This window comes from Tympanuchus pallidicinctus, unplaced genomic scaffold, assembly GCF_026119805.1.
Source record: "Tympanuchus pallidicinctus isolate F22 unplaced genomic scaffold, pur_lepc_1.0 scaffold14, whole genome shotgun sequence".
NCBI lineage: Eukaryota > Metazoa > Chordata > Aves > Galliformes > Phasianidae > Tympanuchus > Tympanuchus pallidicinctus.
Window position 1 is genome coordinate 8,449,426 of NW_026294659.1, and position 17,910 is coordinate 8,467,335.

The 17,910-nt window shown below is 39.2% G+C and overlaps 1 long non-coding RNA gene across 4 annotated transcripts; it reads left to right on the plus strand.

Moving 5' to 3' along the window:
- Window positions 1-688: 688 nt before the first annotated feature.
- On the plus strand, window positions 689-17,060 carry LOC128076527 (uncharacterized). Of its 4 annotated transcripts, none has more exons than XR_008204421.1 (4): window positions 689-5,394; window positions 5,496-9,616; window positions 11,025-13,047; window positions 16,660-17,060. It is a non-coding gene; the product is annotated as an uncharacterized LOC128076527 (long non-coding RNA). The 4 variants fall into 4 exon arrangements; XR_008204420.1 differs by having other exon boundaries at window positions 5,496-12,144; window positions 12,899-13,047; window positions 16,660-17,059; XR_008204419.1 differs by having other exon boundaries at window positions 689-2,324; window positions 5,312-5,394; window positions 5,496-13,047; window positions 16,660-17,059.
- Window positions 17,061-17,910: the final 850 nt, after the last annotated feature.

The following is a 17,910-nucleotide window of genomic DNA, read 5'->3' on the forward strand; positions in this document are numbered from 1 at the left end:
TTCTGTTGAGAAAGTTTAATAGCATTTTAATATTTGTTTTAAATTCACTGTATTTGAATTAGCTGCTAATGTGGCATGCTCTAACTCAAAAGCTTTCAGCAAGCACTCAAACATTTCCCTGTGAGGTTTCCCCATGGGGGAAAGCATGATAGGCATTTCTCTGTGGTAGACTCCCTAGGCCAGCCGTTCTCTATCATCCTGTACTAGTTTCAGGGGCTCTACAACACGCAACATTTAACACACCACTTGTTACGTCTAGCCACAGATTATGAAGCATTTCCTGATAATCAGCAAAGTTGGTCTGTCACAGTCATCGTGGACATTTTGAAATGTTTATGAAGAAAAAGATCCTGTGGTCATCTAATTATATCTTCAACAGCATAAAATTCATGTAGTTTACTAAAATCTAATTTCTTTTTTTAATTCCTGTAGCTGGTGTTGTAATAAAACTTAGCCTTTAGAGAACATCTGGTCTTGGTAGAGAGATCTTCAGTTCCAGCATACTTATGTTTTTTGATTAGTTCTGATTGCTAATTATTTTTACCCTGTGGCTCATTTACTCTACCATGCCAGTTTAGATCCATCACCTATGGACAAAGTCACTATGCCTCTAACTCTGAGATTTGTGCCTGTAAATAAAGGTGTTCTTACTAGTGGAGAGGTAAACAAGAACACCAAGATAAGTTTTATTGACAGATTAACTAGTAAACAATTGTTTTGGCATTTTAAATACATGGCTGGTTTGCCTCATCATTCAGTCTCCACTTAAAAACAAGAAAATCCAATAGCAAATAAGAATTAAAATAGTGTACTCGTGTGTAAAGATAGTTAAAATTGAAAGGATCTATTTTGAATATGCAGGACATTAAGCTGTAAAAAAATCCAAGTCTTTCTTTTTGAAGTATTTAAGCGCTGTAGGTGAAAGATAAATATAAATGTGAACATTCACAATAGAAACAAAAGTACCTTTATAAATAACTGTTCTCTCGTTCACACTGCTAAGATCAAAATTAAAACACAGCTCATGGCTCACAGCAAACATACGAGGGAGATTTGAAGGTAGAATGCTGGAAGTTTTGACACAAAGTCTTTGAGGTATCTAAAGTAACTCTTAAATTTGAAGCATTTAGAAAGCCTTTCATGCCTTCCTAGAACAAACTAGTTAATGAGAATGTTAAAATATTACAAAAGGCTTACATGTGAAAATGTTACTGAAATGAGATAAACAATAACTCTAGATGAGAATAGCAATCTGAAATTAAGTGGAAGGATCAATAAACTAAAGAGAGCAGATTGAGAACATTGAGTAGCTGGAGAAAGATGTCTCATTCAGTATATGAAAGGGAAAAAGAATATGTTAGTGTTTATTGTTCACTAAGGTCAGTGGAAATAATAAAACAAAGCTTACTATTAAAAAGCTGTTTTTAATTGATTGTAGAGCACATTATAGTGCAGTCTTATGATCAATGCAGTTGCCACCATTTCCCTAGATTTGAATGCGTAGCTTTCTAAGAATGGATAAAGGTGATGGTGTAGTTGGAACAAAAAGTTGCCGACTACTGACAACTCATAGCTGTTTGACAACAAACCCTTGACCACAAATGTTGTTATGGCTGGAGGTAGTGGAACATCATGATCTAGGGCACTACCTGCTCCTGCTCACTTGGGAGGTAAAATGGAAAATGAAAGGAGCTGGAAAAAAAAGCATGGATGAGCAGTTACAGACCATGGAATTTAAATGATGCATGCGGCTCCCTACCATTTCCCTGTGCAACTGCTCTTGCAGCATGCTGGACCTGTGATTGTAGATCCTAGAGAGATTAAATTCTGGTAACTGCAGCTCCCACAATGCACAGAATCACACTGTGTCAAGGATTGAAAGGGACCTCAAAGATCATCTAGTCCAATCCCCCTGCCTTAGCAGGAATGCCTTGATTAGGTCACACAGGAACGCTTCCAGACAGGTTTTCAATGTCTCCAGAAAAGGAGACCCCACAACCTTCTGGGCAGCCCATTCCACTGCTCTGTCACCCTCACAGTAAAAAAGTTTTTTCTCATGTTTTTGTGGAACCTCCTGTGTTCCAGCTTGCACCCATTGCCCCTTGTACTATCACTGCATGTCACTGAGAAGAGCCTGGCTCCATCCTCCTGATGGAGGATGGAGGATCCTCCTTTACACGTTTATAAATGTTGTTGAGGTCACCCCTAAGTCTCCTCCAAACTGAAGAGGTCCAGCTCCCTCAGCCTCACCTCGTAAGGGAGATGCTTCAGTCCGTTAATCATTTCTGTGGATCAACAACAAGGCCAAGCAGCTGCTGATGAAGGTAATGAGTTGGTTTCAGTGCTGGAAATTAAGTTTTAAGAATTTTGGAGGATGTTCTTACCCAGAGGTTTCAAAGGTATTCCAGAGAAAGTAAATGAGGTACTATGATAGTGGCACCCTCTCAAGGGTCCATAAAAGCCTGAGGTCCGGGAACAGGTGATTCACTGCCTGGCTGGGGTGATGACTCTAAAGGGGCAGGGGAGCAGCCACCTGTGGGCAGACAGGCTCTGACTCAGTCAAATGCTGCGTAAACAGCAAAGGGGGTAAAACTCTCAGTGTTCTATTACATTTAGCTGAAAGAGTCTGGGGAGTAGAATCCGCTACTGAACTTTTTCCATTCTGTCAGTACGTAGGGACAGGGTACACAGCCTTTTTCTATCACGATTGGGCAGCCTGCATTCAAACACAAAAGGTTATGTAATTCATTCAGTCACTGTGTAAAAGGGTAATTCTTTGTAGCTAGGCTGTGCTTAGCTCACAGTGAGTCATTTTTAGGAGGAGAGATCATACACATTGTTAAAAATAAGCTTTTGAAGACAGCAGTTCTTTCATGCCAACTATGTCCTGTTTAGATCAGCGGATTAAACAACCCAAGGCTGTAAGTAAAAGTTTCTCAGTGAATCAAAAAAGAAAAGGGACAAGTTTCACTCCTAGGTTCTGAAAGGGAGTCATAGGATTGGCATTACCTCTTAAAAAATTAGGTTCTAAAAATCTTTAAGCGTTTTTACAGAAAAAAAAAGAAGTTTTCATTTTGCATCTGAATGACAGCATTTGCTTTGTAACTCCCTAAAAAGAGAATGTAGCAAACAAAAGGCAAAGAGGCAACAATCAAATATGTGAAATGACTCATCTTCAAATGAGAAAAGAAGCCAATTTCTGAACAGCATGGACTTATGGAAAATAAAATGTTTGCCTTCAATTTTTCAGGCCATCCCGCCATTATCATTCAGCAATCAGAAGCTGCAACATAGAGTGAGGTTGCTGTAACATGGCTATGAAAGCTCACAGTGCAACGGTTCTTTCCTCTGCTTGTGCTTGCTCTTTATTTCTGTTACCTAGTAAAACTAATTATTCCACTCTCTATATGATCCTTTACACATTTTTTGTTAGCTATGACCCTCAGTGCTACCTGTGACCACCTTATCCATCTTTGACAAATTCACATCTCTTAGATCTGTCACTCTCTGAATCACTTTTTTTCTATTTACCTTTCTCAAACTGATTTGCTTTCTGCCTGAGTTACTCTATATCTTGTTACTTACTTTCTTCTTTTGTTTCCTAGTGGAAAGATTTTCTGTTTGTCTGATTCACCCTTCTGTTTTCACTTCTCATTCTTTCTCATCGTCATTATTTTGTCAGTTTTTGTTTTCATTCTGTGATTTATCTCCTATCCTGACTGCACAGAGCAGCATCTTTTTAGTTAATTCATTTCCTATTGATTCTTAATCTTTCCTTCTCTTTCCTCTCCATGACTCAGCTTCTGTTTCCCATAGTTTATGTTTTTATTGTATTCAAAGGTATTTTTTGCTTATTCAGCATCAACTACTGAAACTTTCAAAGGGAGTGAATACACATAGATGGCTCTGTGCTGAATAGGATGATGTCAGCTACACAGCTTCTGAAAGCACATTTCATTCCACTGACTTGTCAATAGTTAGAAACAACAGAACAATTCAGTCTTTTATATCTGTAAGATATAGCTCCTGCATTAGTCTGCTGCTATTTATTTCAATTTTATTCCCCTTAGATCTTGCAATTATATGGGAAATTGATGTAGCTGTTTAAAAGAAATACATTGCATGATTCTGCAAAAATAAACCCCAACCCATTTAATGACAGCCAATGATCATGGAATCACCTCTTTAAATTAATTAGTAAGTCAACAGCATTACAATTTGCAAAGCAATTATATTTACTTTCAGCTTTGTAGACATCTTTCAAACTTGCAGAAATGTGGATTATTTTCAAAGCAGCATGTCAGCATTGCAAGACTATAACTACTATATGAATGGAGCATGCTACTGCTTTAATCTCAGTTATTGAAAAAGTTGCAGTACTGCAAGTATCATTTAACAAATGATAGATGTCCTCTTTCTCTCTTCTACTCGACCTCTTTGATCTTAGTAGAATTTCTTTCAGCTCTAGTATCCCATCTTACAGCACACCTTCCCACACAGTTCAATTTTCTGCATACTACCATGATGTATGACACTATAAGAGAGAGATGTGAAGGATATGTATGTTTCGTGTTGATTCACGATTGAATGTTTGAGTCTCAGTGGAAAATTTAAAAAAGATTCAGTTCCGGAATTTCAAGAAAGAATCGCAGCCAATGGTTTGATTTATTAGGCAATTGAATGGAGCTTTCCAATTCAATTTCTCATTTAATACTTTTATTATAGTTTATTCATAGATTATTTCCTTTGGAGACAGTATTAAATCTTCTAGTCTGACTTTCATTATAGCACAGGCTATTAAACTTTACATAAATACTTTTATAGAGGCCAGTAACTCCTAAAGGAAATCTGAATCATCTTCCAAGAGATATTCACTACTGATTTTATAACATCAACAGTGAAAAACTCCATCTCCTCTGACAATTGTTCTTGTTGTTTGACAGACTCACTGTTAACAAAATAGCAAAATAGATATGTGCCCAATTTTTTATTTTGAATATTTGTTGTTTTCGCTTGTTCCCCCTGGGAAGCCTTTAATGCTTAGTACAGCTTCCTTTTGAATGTACTTATACATTCTTATTAGGACACCTTCTATTTGATAAGTGAAAGTTAGACATAGCTCTCAGGACTTACTTTAGTACTGGGTTATTTCTGATGAACAATCTCCAACTTAATTCTTAACCCATGTTAACAATCATGTTGGAAGTCTTTGTCAGATATTCTGTGTATTTACTCAGTGGCTCGATACATAAGGAGTTATGTATATATACTTCACATTCTTTGTGTTGCTATAATTTCTTTTTGCATCCAGGCACAAACATAAGTGTAGCAGTGGCTAGAATGTTCCTGAGACTAACTGACCAAAGGAAAAATTCCAACCTTCATCCTATGTAGGTGAGTGATACAAGTGAACATAAAAATCTAATTTGAAGGCACCAGTACAAAATCTCGTTTGCGAGATTACATAAATATATATGTATAGATCTTGTTCAAAGGCACCAACAATCTGATTGACAGAATAACACCACAGAAGAAGAAAGTCAAGGCCATTGATGCAGTGATGCAACAATGATGTCTGGTACAGTGAAATATTTTCTTCAAACTTGAAGTCACTTTTGTGCTTCTTCTCCCCTTTTCTTTCAACTGTCTTACAAAGTGTTGAAACCACAACTGCACACACCAGGAATTTTGTGTAGAGAGGGAGAATTGCCTCCATATTCCCTCTATATAGCTCTCGATTTTAAACACCATAAAAACTTTTTATAGCAGATAAAACAAGGAAGTAATATGCCTTCCCTACTAAAACCTGCCATTGTTTTCCAGGATCCAGATTCTGTCCTGTTAATTAAAGTCTACCATCTTATTCCTCATCCTTGTCCTTCTGACAGTTTGTGTGTTTTGATGAGCTCGGCATCCTCCCTTGCAATCCGGAATACTGTGTTTAGTTGATTAGAGTTTGTTTGTTTGATTGATTGACGCTTGCATTCATTGCCTCTTCGGACCACTCACAAAGGTTAACACCACTGATTTTTTAATTTTTTATTTTATTTTTATTTATTTCTACTAATAGACTTAATGAAGAACACAGAGCTGATGAAAATGAAGTTAAGAACTATGACTACTCTCTAGAGACATTTCCTAAAAATGCTATCATCAGTAATAACTCCTTGCTGATAAGTACTTTTGAGACCTGTAAGACAGTTCTTAATCCATTTAAGGATGTACTTTACTGATACTGCAAATCCTTATACTTTTATCAACATGTCATGTATAGCAAATCAAATGCTTTGCAGAAATAACCTACATATTGCCTTCAACAATAACTGTAATAAATAAAAAAATAAAGCCTGTTTTTCATAAAAATTTTACTAAGCTTAATTATAAATGATATTAATATTGTTTATTAATTATAAATCTTCCATTTTATATTTTATCAAAAGAACTTTTATAATTTGTCCACCATTTTGCCAAGAACTGGTGTTACCTAGCACATCTCTTTTGACCTGCTCATCCCTCTTGACTTCTTGGATATTCACAAAATACCAGTATGATTTTTATCTTCAAAATTATCCATATGCAAAGAGGAATCCTGACATTTGAAGGAGACAGTCCTAAAAGTCACTGATTTTAGGACTCTGGGGTGTGAGCTATCTGGGCTTGTCAGCAAGACATTTTCTCAAGATAATATGTCATTTAAAGTCCACATTAGCTACTAATGGTGCAATTAATCTCACCTAAATTCTTCTAAAATTAGTTGTCTAAGTTACCTAGGATCCCCTGAATCGAGAAAGAAAGATAAGATCCTGCATAGACCTAACTGATTCCATCTATCCTGATATAACTTGAAGATAATCAGATAAATTTAAATATGTACCTGTAACATATTTCTATAAATACATAAATATTGATAATACTAGGTAAAAAAAAACATTACATAGATACATATCTTGCAACACTTTCTGTGAAGAGAATTCTGAGGAATCCTAAAACAAGTGTGAGGGTGAGACCAAACAAACACCAGTCATGCTTTTAAGGACTATTGTCTTGATGTCTGCTAAAGAAAACCAGGCATGTTCCATGAGATCCAGACAAGGGGTCACATAACTTACAGTGTGTACAAAATCAAACATGTACAGACATCTTCCAGCCCAGAAGGCCAACTGTGTCCTGGGTTGTATCAAAAGAAACATGACCAGCAGGTCAAAGAAGGTAATTCTGCTTTTGTGAGACCCCACCTGAAGTACTGCATCCAGTTCAGGGGTCCCCAACACAAGAAGGACGTGGAGCTGTTGGAGCAGGTCCAGAGGAAGGCCACGAAGATGATCAGAGAGGGCTGGAGCACCTCCCCTACGACGACAGGCTGAGCGTGCTGGGGCTCTTCAGCCTGGAGAAAAGAAGACTCTAGGGGCACCTTGTATGGAAGTGGCCTTCCAGTACCTGAAGAGGACCTACAGGAAAGCTGGGTAGAGATTTTTCATAACGGCATGTAGTGATAGGGTAAGGGGAAATGGTTTTTAAAAGAGCGGGGGTAGATTTAGACAAGATATTAGGAAGAAATTATTTACGGTGAGGGTGCTGAGACACTGGAACAGGTTGCCCAGAAAGGAAGGTGGATGCCCCTTTCCTGGAAGCATTCAATGCCAGGCTGGATGGGACTTTGAGCCACCTGGTCTGTGGGAGGTGTCCCTGCCTATAGCAGAGGATAGTTGGAACTAGATGATCTTACCCAAATGATTCTATGATTCTGTGAATTATAGAAGCTGTTCCTGACTTCATGGTGGGAGCCTTCTTTAGTAGCTGTGTGTGATCACCTGCTTCAAAACTAAGCACGCAGAAGTGAGCTCAGTGGTGATCTGCTGATCTGCACTGCAACTGCAAGAGTTGTTTATTATGGTGTGCAGACCTGATTCTTTCCTGAGGTCCGATTGTAATTTAGATGCTGCAGATGGTAAATAATATGGACAGTGTAGCCAGTTATGTTTTTCCTGAAAATCTGATGGAAATTTGTCACATACTGACTGCAGGTCATGTTCAGATATCCAAAAAAGGAATGCAATGAGAGATTACTGAAAATGAAGTGAGGCAATAACCTGTCCAGAAATGGAAAGAGAGCAGTAGAAACAACAATTCAAAAGGATCATAATCATTGTTTATCCAACTCTAAGAAAGGAATAATTCCTTGCCAGTTAGAACCATGATTCAATTAGGTTCTAATCTACAGACAGAGAATGCCTTCTGTGGCCAGTTAGGAAACATAGACCAAGTTCTTGAAGGCATGGATATTGACATGAAGTTAGGGAATCAAAAAAACATGAGCAATTTAGAGTGTTTGGGAAACAAAATGAAAACAGAGTCCAAGCCCGTGAGTACTTGCAAAATTTATAATAAGAAGCAGAAGGATATAAATTGTGGGAATGTGATGCAATCACAGAAGGGTTATGGATAACAGCTGTGTTATGAGATTTCCGGGAAAAGGAAACTAGTATGGAAAGGAGCTGACACTTCCCAGAAGAAGGAGTGACCTAAACCAAAAATTAAGTGAGGCACAGGCTGTTGTTCAGATTATACTATAAAATAAAAGGAAACATCATAAAGATTGCATCCAAAAAAATCAACTGAAAAATAAGTTATCAGTAAAACTGGACATGGCACAAATCAGTTAAAGTGGAATTAGATGCCACTCAGCTTAGAGCTATAGCAAAGGAAAAAGAGGCCTCAGCAGGAAAGCTTGTGAAGTTGCAATAATTAACTGTATGTACATTGTCTCTTGAGTCCAAACTAAATTAAATTTTTATGATACTTTTGTTGAATTTAGTAGTCTGGTTAGACCAATGATTTTCACTTTTAAGCACGTCAGAGTATATCCACAAGTGCTTTGGTTAGAAATAGTCTAAACAAAAAAGGATCTGTGTGATATAATCACAGTGATGTTGACGTGAATCTTCATTCTTCAACTCCTAAAACAATACCTTGTATTTTGTTAATTAGGATGAATTTTTTCAGAATCTCAGCTATGATAAACAAGTATTTAGTCCCATTTGTGTTGGCCTGTATTGCATATGTTGCTCGACTGGCTCTACTAACGATGATGCTAAATCCATCCAGTTTACACAAATCCATGTGTTTCTTGTGTAAACTTCTGAAACTTTGTCTCCTATTTCCCACTACTGTTCCTGTTTGTGACTATTATCTGTTTATTTATTCATTCACAATCACTCTCTAACTGTTCACCTACACTTCCAGCAAAGTTATTCTGCAGCGTCTCTAACCAGTGATCAGTTAAAAGCTCATGGTTGCCTTCAGCTATCAACTGCTTACAGCTGCCTTTGTTGTGTCGTTCTGTTGTTTGTTTTTTTTTTCCAGTTCTCTTCAAGGCAAAGTCTCAAGAAACATAACAGTGGACCACAGTGGTTGCTCTTACAGTATGTGAGTATGGTAGACAGCTTCTCATCCCATTTCTTATTGCTGGCTTTTATTAATTTTCAGAGAGCTCTGTTGGTCATTCTGCTGGTACATTCCATTTGTCCAGAACTTTGGCGTGCATGACACATTATATAATTGCATTGCAGTTAACTGTGTGATGGCTCTTTTCATGAGAACAGCTTTCATCCGCTTTGTAAGTGGGCCAAAAGTAATTAAATGGTATTAGTTCCCCCAAGCGGTGATCCAAATGGGTCCTGTGTAATCAGCCTGCACCCTGCCTCCCCAAAAAATACCTTTACTGCAGCTGGATTTGTCTTGGATTTATTAGAGCATTTACAATAGCTGATGCTAGTCAGGCATGCAGCTATTTTCTGTACCTTGGCAACCATCACACCATAATAACTCCATCTAACATTAGAGGATAAGCTTATTCATGTACAGATCAAGTCAGTGTACCAGAGCTCATCCTCACAGACCATCTTCTTCTGCTCGTATTACTTCCTTTTATTAGAAAAATACCAACTCCTGTTTTAGAAGAGAGTCTAAGAACCCATAAGTCCAGCTTTCCAAAGACATTGTGGAAAGTCAAGTCATTCAAATTTGGAGTGGAAAGATACATATGTTTCAAATTAACTCAAGTAACAATTCCATTAAATTTCTTAATTATTCAACTGGAATATATGCTGAGCAAAACCTGTTCAAGCAATGGACTGAGAAATATTTGAAAGTGAAAGGGAGAGGTAGCATTTTAAGTACTTTGTTAGGAAATTTAAGTGAAGTGAACGGAACACTGAATACTGTAGACCTTGAATACTTTGGGAATGAATTATCACTGATGGGCAATGATGTGATTAAAGCATTTCTATAGAGAAATGAAAGGCTACAGATTTCGGTACACAGCCAAGGAGAATTATTGCTCCTTGGAAAAGCTGTGTTTTCATTAGCTTCAAGTGCTATACTAATTGCAGATGAATGTTGTTGCAATATTATTACATCCATGCACTTTGCTGATATTAAAATACATTATTTCAGGGAATAATAGAAGCAAAAATAAACTAATGCAGTACTGAAAAGTCCACCACCCTAAACTGTTATTAGAAGATGGAAAATCATCAAGTGTATCTTTACAACATAGTAGTCTATGTGGAGCTGTATTGCAGATATATGTTAAGGACCACACATATACAACGACCTTTGGAATGGCAAAATTCATACTTCGTCAAAAACAGGTGTTCCTCAGGAAGGAGCTGGGTGGGTAGTTTCAGAAAGGTATTGTGATGGCATTTTTGCTGTACAGAAATGGAAACACTCATTATAAAGAGTTATTCTGGTCCAAAAGTCAACTGGTATAGATCTTAAAAAAGATGTACTGCAGTATCTTCAGAGTAAGACAGCATTGTAAAGTTGAAATTCACATTCTACAGTAAGTTTTCTGTTCAGTACTTATGTTTCAAGTGTACAAGCAAACATCATTCTGGAATCATAATAAGTGAAAATTACACATAAACCTTCCAAGTAGATGACAACTACTACTGTAACAGAAACAATGGGAGCAGAATGGAAAAAAATGTAAAAGAAAGCTTTTTCTTATGAATTTGTAGTGAAGCAATCAGTGATAGTCTCAGCAAATCAAGAAGAAAATTGAAAATCATTAGCAAGAAATTACAGTATGGGCATCAGAGGTGAAGAGACAGTAATTCTTGGTGGGACAGGCAATTCTGTTAAGTGTATCATTTCATTCATTACTGAGCCACTAGCAACGCTGTTGTATACATGCTAGTAATTTGTTACATTTATTATCTTAAGATTACTTTCAACAAGGTACAGAAAAGTCAATACTTTATGATGTAAATATAGAATGCTTCTTGAACAGGACAGTGATTATAGGAAGCCTAGAGAGTGAACAGGTTCAACTGCACTCTTACAGTGATTGTGATTTGAACAGGTCACCATGAAGGAGAGAATTATTGCAGCCTGAAGAGAAGCTAATAAATCTGAGCACGTACCAGTAACATTTCTAAAATATACAGATATTAATGATACACGGGTGACAAGTACTATATCTATGTAAAAACACTTTCCTGAGAACAGTGCTGCATACAGAGAATTTTCAGGAATTCCTTTCTTCATTTACCACTGAATGAAAAATGTCAAGCAAAACTTACCTGACTTCTTACTTGACTATGGAATCAATCTATTAATAGGTTCACTTCACAAATATGGGGATTTTTTTTTTCCTAGCCCAGCATATCATGTCACGCAAGTTTTCTCAAATTTAGAAATACATCTGCTATTTAACAAATGCACATAAACTAAATAACATATAATGCTGAATGGCACTGTCCATAGTTGGTTCATCATAAACGTACTAACACTTCCAGTCCCAAGGTAACCATAAACTCCAAGCCCAGAGATAACTCACTTTATTGTAACTGCCCCATTGGAGTTCAAAATAGACCTGTGATGAAGGAATTAACTTGTCCTGACTTTATTGGATCAGACACTGGATTTCACTGCAATCCTAGTTAAGATTAGCTACTGCCTGTAAACAGACTGCAGGTCAGGGACCAGCTTGCTCTCTCATCTCAGCAAAGTGAAGCTCCCTCAAAGGAGCTGCCTGAAATGTATCACAGCTGCTGTGAGAGGTTGCTGAGCTGCCAGAAACCTCACTCAAAGGAACAAAGGCCTGGATGAGAAATTGCTGCCCAGAATAATATTAGGGTAAGAATAGTAATGCTTCACGCTTCTGAATGGCCTTCACCTTTGGGTCTGAAGTTAATAGGAAAGAGAAAGAAAAGCCTTTTGAGGCATATCATTCCATCTGATGCTGTTCCTTTGAGTTTAGTGGGAGGAGTGTAAAATGTTGGCAACTCAGAGATCAAAGACCTACAAGCATAAACTGTGAAAAGCAGGGCCGAAGTGCAGCAAGTCAGACATACTGAAGATAGACACAGAAATGACTTGCTAAATTATTTAACAGTATGAGTAATGTTTTGTCTTCATGCTGCCGCTTTTTATGGCATCTAAATCAATTTGTTTCCCTAAATAGATTCTGGTGCTTTTCTGCAGTAACTGGAGATTACTTCCACCTCTTTAGCTCTATCAGTAAAAAATGAAATTAGCTTTATCACTTCACTGTAATTTTTTAGCAAATTACATAATTAAGAAACAATATCTTGGTTGAAAATATGAAATGGCAAAAGCTATGTTCATGACTATGAGGCAGTGCAGAATCACCTAGAATTCTGTACCTTTAAAATAGCCTGGGTTATTCCTTTTTCCCCTATAGTCTTATATAGGGTTTTTATTATCCACAGAATAATGAAATAACTGAGTAGAGTCAGCTGTAACTTGCTTCACTGAAAACCGGTGTCCACAACAACTGTGTTTTCCCAGCACACTTAGGAGTGTGTTTTTACACCATAAGATGCACTGTTTGTATATATAAGATTGGACTTCTTTCTTCTTCCTACAGAGGTCTCTAGGACCCTTATGGACATCAGTACCACTGAGAACTCTGACAGAAGAGCTGCAGTCTGCCAAAGCACTTGACAGTAATCTCTGCCTAAGAGCCATCTCTTCTTCCAGAGTCTGTCCCCCTCAGAGAAGAGCTGGCAGAGTGAGGTATGTGCACATACTCCAACTCCTCTGGAGCAAATGCTTAAACTGCCAAGATGGGCTTGAGCTGTGGCATCAAGCTGCAAAGCAAAGTAACTGGAGAATGCTTGCTTCAGCCAGCTTCACAGCAGGATGACAACCTTTGGTAGTCTGAATAAGCCAGGAGGTGTATAGTGCCATCAATAACTGCCTTAGCCAGATATTGCCTACATTCCTTTCAAAGCTACATTACAATACTGAACTTACAGACAGCTACCTATATGAGTGCACAGCTCCCTAAAATGCATGAGAATGCCCTGAACTGGGTCCAGATGCAATTTGCCTATCATTAGAAAAGGCATAACCGAGAGATCCTGCTGAGGGCTTTCAGAAGGAAGGAGAAGGCCCTGAGTACTGCTAATGCAGGGCTGCTGTGGTTCCAGCACACAGCTGATGTTCATGCATGGTGAGCATGCTGCCTTCCTATTGAGTGCATTAGTGTCAGTGCACTGCACTAGCACGCACACCTTTGCAGAGCAGCTGTACAGAACACATGCAATAGCTGATGCCATGCATGAATTGTACAGGCTGTCAGACACTTGGAAAAGCAACCAGTATGAAAATATGGGGACAAAGACTGTATTCTATCTCATTTTAGGGGACATAGTCTATAGTCTGAAAGGATTATACAAAGCCTTCATAGTCTGGACCCTGACATTCACCAAGGCCCCAATGAAAATCATTCTCCTTGTATCTCAAAAGTGAATGGGTGAATCATCTGACCCACGGACACTGATTCACATGTGGCTGGGAGAAGAGATGCAGAGAAACCTCTTTTTACAGCATCCCTCCTGCTTCTGGTAACTTGCTATAGATATAAAGCACGTATCAAAAAGTGTGATGGCAACTAACAGTGATGAAAACCCTGGAATGACTTGCATGCACAAGGGAAGGACCAGTGCTGCCTTGCTGTGGTGATGTGAAGAATACAGACCTGAGCAGGAACAGCTCTTTTGTCACGTGTATTTCAGGTGTCTGTAAGTGTGAGATAACACTTACTCCACAATTACACCTGAAATATGCATCTCTTGGGTCTTCCCAATAATAAAACAAGAATAGTACGGAATCATATCTTTGTGATATCGCACATGCAAATTATCTTACTTCAACCAGTATGTGTTTGGATCCTCACAAATTAATGAATATGATAGTAACATCCCTAATGGTTTTCCCTTAGATCAACTAACACGCTTTTAGTACATCTTTGTTAAAGCAACACAATATTCTTGTACATACAGAGCAGTATTTTTTCAATTGGCAAGGCCATTTTAGACACCAGACATGTGAATATACTTTTCCATTTGAAACACATTGAAACACTCTTACAGAGGTTATAAAATACCACAAGCTCTCTTAGAACTTACATGTCAGCAGTGTAATTAAAAATGTGATGCATCAGCTTTTAGAGTAGTTTCCCAGAACCAGAAAAAAAAAAAAAAGATAATAATAGAAATGCAGAGAACAGCTTGAAACACAGCTGAATTTATTTTAGAATAGACCCTCATGCAAGACTGAGCTCAGATTGTGTTAATGCTGCTGGCATTTGCCAGAAGGTTACTGTGATGGCTTGTTCACATGGAAAATTAAGGCAATAAAAGGTAAGATGTTATTCTAAAATGCTATAATGGCATTAATACAAATTCATATGTGAGCACCCTTATCTCATTATAGAAAGTTATTTTTTTCTAGTTTTAGCAGTAATTTCTTCAGCACTTATTTCAAACCAGAAAATCCCCTCTCGCACTGGAATATGCATATATATCCAGCTATGCTGACACAGCCATGGTTTTACCTTCAAAGTTTCCTGAGAAAACTTTCAGAATGGAAAGTAGTTGTCATTGTTATTATCTTTAATTTTTCTGATGTAATTGTGCCTTCAGAAAGAGCATATTAGGCGACATACACCTACATTTCCAATCAACAAATCTGCGGAGTTTTCTATACCGCACCTGCTGTTTTTATCAGTACTCTCAGCTAAAATCCAAGTATCAGTGGTTGGTTGTTTGGGGTTTTTTGTTGTTTTGAAAGTCACAGCTTTTAGTATCGCTGAGATTAATGTAATATGCAAGATCTTGAATAACTCTCTCTCTAATGAACTATTGTACTAGCTTATTCTTCTTCCTAGTCAGTGATCCTGGGCAATAGGTATGTAAAAATGTCACAGAATTACAGAATGGCCAGAGTTGGAAGGGACCTCAAGGATCATGAATCTCCAACCCCCTGCCACGTGCAGGGCCACCAACCTCCCCATTCAATACTAGACCAGGCTGCCTAGGGCCCCATCCAGCCTGGCCTTGAGCACCTCCAGGAATGGGGCATCCACAACCTCTCTGTGCAGCCTGTGCCAGCACCTCACTGCTCTCTCTGTAAAGAACTTCCCCTTGCCATCCAACCTAAACCTCCCGTCCCTCAACTTAAAACCATTTCCCCTTGTCCTGCTGTTATCTACCCTTGTAAAGAGTTGACTCCCCTCCTGTGTGTAGGCTCCCTTTAGGTACTGAAAGGCTGCAATGAGGTCACCCCACAGCCTTCTCTTCTCCAGGCTGAACAAGCCCAGCTCCCTCAGCCTGTCTTCACAGGGGAGGTGCTCCAGCCCCCTGATCATCTTTATGGCTCTGCTCTGGACCCTCTCCAACAGCTCTCTGTCCTTCTTGTACTGGGGGCTCCAGACCTGGACACAGTACTCCAGAGGGGCCTCACAAGAGCAGAGTAGAGAAGGACAATCACCTCCCTGTCCCTGTTGGCCACCTCTCTTCTGATGGAGCCCAGGATGCCACTTGCTTTCCGAGCTGCAAGAGCACACTGCTGGCTCATGTTAAGCTTTTCATCCATCAGGACCCCCAGGTCCTTCTCTCTAGAGCTGTCTACATATGACAGATGAAAGATGACATACAGCAAGGCAAATAAGTGTCCTTTGATGGTCTGTTCTGAAAGGCCGGTGTTCAAAAACAGGACCTCTTCTGTATTTATCCCTCTCATCTTTCACAACCCAGATATATAAAACACGTTACTCACCCTACTAAGTGAGTTTCTAATTTTCTGTATGTTACTGTTACAAATGTAACAGACAAAACTGTAAAAAAATAAAAGTGCACTGTTACCATTTCATAAACATACAAGTCACAAAATGCTGTCATCATTATTCCTAGCTCATATCAGGTCCTCTTTGCTTTTAAAATCCTGTCTATTACTCTCATAGCTGAACAACTTCCACTTGAAACCACTGTTCCCAGCAGCGAAGACCTCAGGGCATTTCATGCAGTATCTGGTCTCCCTCAGGTCTCAAGATATATACCTGCACTTCAGTTCTTAGTTTATTCCCTATCTTAGCCTTTTATTACTACCATTGTTTTGACTACAAAGCTGAGGCCTGGCTTAGGCAGGATGTAGCAGTAAGCATGTGAACAGGTTTTCTCAGGAAGAAATACGACGTGTGATCCTCAGGCCATGCAACCTCATAGCACTGTGTGCTTTGTCTTCTGATCTGCAAGCTCCACCAGTCCACAGGAGACCAGCTGTCTTAGTAGCTCACAGCCTGAAATTCAGCCTTTCACATTGTTTGGCCTTGTTTTTTCTCAGTCGCTTCAAGATTTAGTTCTGATGTCTTCAATGAATATGAGAAATACCCTGGGACTGTCTGAAGGAATTAGACAGCAAACTTAGCACAGAAGTCTAGGTCTAACACCACTGAGGAATCAAGCCATTATGTGTCAAACCTGGAGGATGGCAAGCTCGACTCACACATCTCAGGAAATCAATGAATTGTAATGGTGACAGGTCTGCCGTGCGTTACAACATGCTGCAGCCAGGACCCACTGGGTAGGCGCCTGCAAAGAATATTTCACCCTTCTGTTCTTCACATTCACTGCTGAAAGTCCTTTTCTGATTGACTATTTTACTTCCCTGGCTTGGGTGGGTGTTGAGTTGGGTGGGGGGAAAATGGAATGAAATGCACCAAGGGCAAGCTAGAGGCTTGTGTCTAGGCAAGAGCAAGGCCAGGTACCAGTATAGGTTGGGGGCTGACCTGTTGGAGAGCAGCGTAGGGGAAAGGGACCCGTGGGTCCTGGTGGACAGCAGGGTGACCATGAGCCAGCGCTGTGCCCTTGTGGCCAAGAAGGCCAATGGCACCCTGGGGCATACTAGAAGGGGCATGGTTAGTAGGTCAAAAGAGGTTCTCCTGCTTCTCTGCTGTGCCCTGGTGAGACCGCATCTGGAGTATTGTGTCCAGTTGTGGGCCCCTCTGTTCAAGAAGGACAGGGAACTGCTTGAGAGAGTCCAGCACAGAGCCACAAAGATGAGGAAGGGACCAGAGCATTTCCCTTACGAGGAAAGTGTGAGGGAGCTTTGGCTTGGAGGAGACTGAGAGGTGACCTACTGAACGCTTCTAAATATGTCAAGGATGTCTGTCAGGAGGATGGAGCCAGGCTTTTCTCAGTGACATCCAGTGACAGGATAAGGGCAACGGGGACAAGCTGGAACAGAAGAGGTTCCACGTGAATGCTAGAAAAAAGCTTCTTCATGGTGAGAATGGTCACAGAATACTGGAACGGGCTGCCAGAGAGGTGGTGGGGTCTCCCTCTCTGGAGACATTCCAAACCTGCCTGGACGCATTCCTGTGTGACCTAACCTAGGTGTTCCCAGCAGGGGGATTAGATTAGATGAGCTTTTGAGGTTTCTTCCAATCCCTGACATTTGGTGACTCTGTGATTCTGTAACTGGTATGGAGAAGAGACAGCAGCTATTAAAATGAAGACTTGGTTAAAAAAAAAAAAAGAGTACTATTTATTAATTAATTAATTTATTTATGTATTTTTAATAAATAATACAATT